Source organism: Arachis ipaensis, chromosome B03 (genome assembly GCF_000816755.2).
Source record: "Arachis ipaensis cultivar K30076 chromosome B03, Araip1.1, whole genome shotgun sequence".
NCBI classification, from domain to species: domain Eukaryota; kingdom Viridiplantae; phylum Streptophyta; class Magnoliopsida; order Fabales; family Fabaceae; genus Arachis; species Arachis ipaensis.
In genome coordinates this window covers 23,051,298-23,055,789 of record NC_029787.2, presented here as the reverse complement: position 1 = coordinate 23,055,789, position 4,492 = coordinate 23,051,298, and positions in this window count along the sequence as shown.

The window sequence follows — 4,492 nt, the reverse complement described above, 5'->3', positions numbered from 1 at the left end:
GACGACCTAGCCGAAAAGTTCCTTGCCAGATTCTCTATCCAGAAAGATAAAGCTAAACACGCTCCCAGTCTACTAGGGATCATACAAGGAGATCAGGAGAGCCTCCACAACTACATGGAAAGATTCAACAAAACATGCATGGACATACAAAGCTTACCCACAGAGGCCGCCATCATGGGACTTATCAACGGCCTACGAGAGGGACCTTTCAGCCAGTCTATATCAAAAAAGTACCCGACCTCCTTAGACGAAGTGCAGGAACGGGCAGAAAAATACATCAACATGGAAGAAAATGCTCGGTTAGGAGAGACTTCGCAAAAGGTATCTCAAAGAAGTGTATCATGTCGAAGGAGAGGAGGAAGCACTCAACATCCCAGCGATAACATTCACTAAGGAGGACGCGTCCGGCATCATCACAGGACACGACGATCCCATGGTCATCACCATCATATTGGCAAACGCCAACCTACACCGCACCTTAATAGATCAAGAGAGTTCTGCCGACATCTTATTCAAGACAGCCTTTGACAAACTCGGCTTAGAAGAAAAAGAACTTAAGGCATATCCAAACAGTCTGTTCGGGTTAGGCGATACCCCGGTTCGACCACTAGGATATATATCACTACATACAACCTTCGGAAAAGGAGACCAATCCAGGACCCTCAAAATAGACTACATCGTAGTCGATGTAAGTTCAGCTTACAATGCTCTCATAGGTCGGACAACACTCAACCAACTCGGCGCAATAGTCTCGATCCCACACCTATGTATGAAGTTTCCAACTCCAAAAGGGATAGCCACGATAAAAGCTGACCAAAAGATGGCACGTCGTTGTTATAACGAAAGCCTAAACCTCAGAGGCAAAGGAGAAGAGTTCCACACAATCGAGTTGGGCGGAGTTCAACGACGAGAAGATCTTCGCCCCCAACCAGAGAGCGAGATAGAAAGAATTCAGATCGGGGACACCTCGGAAAAAACAACTAATATCGATACAATCCTCAAAGGAGATTTAAAAGAATTGCTAATACAATTCTTGCGAGATAATGTCGACCTCTTTGCATGGAAAGCTGCGGACATGCCAGGCATAGACCCTAAGCTAATGTGCCACAAGTTGGCGGTCTACCCAGGATCTCGACCAGTACAGCAGAGACGAAGAAAGCTGGGGCCAGAGCGATCCCAGGCTGTGGAAGAGCAAGTACAGGCACTACTGGAAGCCGGATTTATAAGAGAAGTTAAATATCCGCTATGGCTAGCCAATGTCGTCTTGGTGAAAAAATCGAATGGGAAGTGGCGAATGTGCACCGATTACACCGATCTCAACAAAGCTTGCCCAAAAGATCCATACCCACTCCCAAGTATTGACACCCTGGTAGATGCTTCCTCTGGATATAAATATCTCTCGTTTATGGACGCGTATTCAGGATACAACCAAATCCCCATGTATCCACCAGATCAAGAAAAGACCTCATTTTTAACACCAAAGGCAAACTACTGTTACATCGTGATGCCCTTCGGTCTCAAGAACGCAGGAGCTACTTATCAAAGACTAATGAATAAAGTTTTTTTGAATCACATCGGAAACATCATGGAGGTCTATGTGGACGACATGCTAATAAAAACACAAAGCGAAGAGACGCTATTGTCCGACCTGGCTCAAGTATTCGACACCATAAGGAAACATGACAAGCGACTCAATCCCGCGAAATGCACATTTGCAGTAGAAGCAGGCAAATTCTTAGGCTTCATGCTCACTCAAAGAGGAATTGAAGCAAATCCAGACAAATGTCAGGCCATACTCAACATGAAGAGCCCAACCTGTGTTAAAGAAGTACAGCAACTCAACGAGAGACTGGCCGCCCTATCCCGATTCTTAGCAGGAGCTGCGATAAGATCTCTCCCCTTCTATGCTACTTTAAGAAAGGGAAAACAGTTCGAATGGACGACAGAATGTGAGCAAGCATTTAAAGACTTCAAGGAGTTCTTAGGACGGCCACCTATCTTATCTCGACCACGAGAAGGAGAACCGCTCATATTATATCTCGCAGTAGGGAGTCTGGCAATAGCCTCAGCACTAGTCAGAGAAGACGAAAATGGGCAACAACCCGTCTACTTCATTAGCAAGGCACTACAGGGATCTGAGCTGAACTACCAGAAAATAGAAAATTTGCCTATACTCTTATCCTAACATCTCGATGACTCCGCCCGTACTTCCAGGCTCACACCATTAAGGTTCAAACTAACCAGCCCATAAAAGGAATATTGCAGAAAACAGATCTAGCAGGCAGAATTCTACAATGGGCAGTCGAGTTGTCAGAGTTTGACCTCCAATATGAAGCTCGGACGGCCATCAAATCACAGTAGCTGGCCGATTTTATCGCAGAATTCACAGATGCCCTAGAAACCCCCACAAAATGAAATCTCTACGTAGACGGTTCTTCAAATAAAACTGGAAGTGGTGCGGGCGTGATAATAGAAAGCAACCAAGGAACCCAAGTTGAGCTCTCCCTCAAGTTCAGGTTCCCGGCCTCAAACAACCAGGCGGAATATGAAGCATTATTAGCTGGTTTGAAGCTGGCTAAGGAAGTCGGAGCTTAAAAACTCAACATTTACACCGATTCACAAGTGGTCACATCACAAATAACAGGGAGCTACCAAGCCAAAGATCCCACCATGAAAAAGTATTTGGATAAAACCAAGGAACAGCTCGGACAAGTTGGGGAGTATAAGATCTGCCACATACCCTGCGAAAAAAATGCCCGAGCTGACGCACTCTCAAAACTAGCCAGCACCAAACCAGGGGGTAACAATAGAAGCCTCATCCAGGAAATGTTGCAGAACCCGTCAATCTCGGAAGAGGAAAAAGTCCTGACTATAATAAGTCAGGACCAAGGATGGATGACCCCTATAGCCAACTACCTTAGAACAGGAACGCTCCCCACAGAAGAAAAGGACGCAAAAAGGCTAAAAAGGGAGGCACAGTACTACACCATCATAAACAACATCCTGTACAAAAGAGGAGTCTCAACACCTTTACTAAAATGCGTGCCAACCTCCAACACAAGAGAAGTGCTAGAAGAAATACACGGTAGTATCTGTGGCAATCATCTCGGAGCACGAGCTCTCGCCAGAAAAGTGCTCCGGACGGGATTTTATTGGCCAACTCTACAGAAAGAAGCCACAGAATTTGTAAAGACATGCTCACCATGTCAGAAACATGCCAACTTTCACATCGCCCCGCCAGAAGAGCTCATCAGCGTGACCTCGCCTTGGCCGTTCGCAAAATGGGGACTCGATCTTCTCGGCCCCTTCCCACAGGGATCAGGACAAGTCAAATTCCTCATAGTAGGGGTAGATTACTTTACAAAATGGATCGAGGCAGAGCCCCTAGCCAATGCCACCGCTCAAAGAAGCCGGAAATTCTTATATAGAAATATTGTCACAAGGTTCGGGGTTCCATATTCAATAACCACAGACAATGGCACCCAATTCACAGATGCAGGCTTCAGAAAACTAGTAGTCGACTTGAATATAAAGCACCAGTACACCTCCGTCGAACATCCACAAGCCAATGGGCAGGCCGAAGCTGCTAACAAAGTCATATTGGCCGGATTAAAACAGAGATTACAAGATGCAAAGGGAGCCTGGGCAGAAGAGCTTCCACAGGTCCTGTGGGCATATCGAACAACACCACATTCCACCACGAAGGAATCCCCCTTCCGATTAGCATACGGAATAGAGGCGATGATTCCAGTAGAGATTGAGGAAGGGTCGCCTAGAGTAGTTTACTACAATGAGGGAGCAAACTCCCAACTTCAGAGAGAAGAACTTGACTTGTTACCCGAAATCCAAGAAAGAGCTCGGATCAGGGAAGAAGCTCTAAAACGCCGAATGGCTTCCAGATATAATCAAAAGGTAGTGCCGAGAAGTTTTGCAGAGAATGATCTCATCCTAATCCGAAATGATATTGGAACAACTCGACCGGGAGAGGGAAAGCTGGCAGCAAACTGGAAAGGACCCTACCGAGTTGTAGAAGTACTCGGAAAGGGCTACTACAGACTGTCTGAACTCGATGGACGAGAGCTTCCCAGGTCATGGCACGCCTGCAACCTCAGAAGGTACTACAGTTAGAAAAGATAAAGGATCTCATCATTGGATGCACTCTTTTTCCTGAAAAGGTTTTTTAATGAGGCACCAAGTTGAGACTCAGACAATCCCATATGTATATATTTGCACTTTTCCTTTAAGTAAAATATATTTTAGATATTCTACAAAGATTTCAAGACGCATTAATCTGAAGCATTCATCGTCCGATTATAAAGCAACAGATCGGCAGAAAGTGAAAAACAATTTCACTGCACGATCACGATAAAGACAACCGTTCGATAAAGGTGAAAGGTGAAAACACCCAAAAGACGATCTAGAGATGACAACCACTTTCTACAAATCGACAAAGATGAACACAGAATAATGTAAGAAGTTATCAAAAGTGATC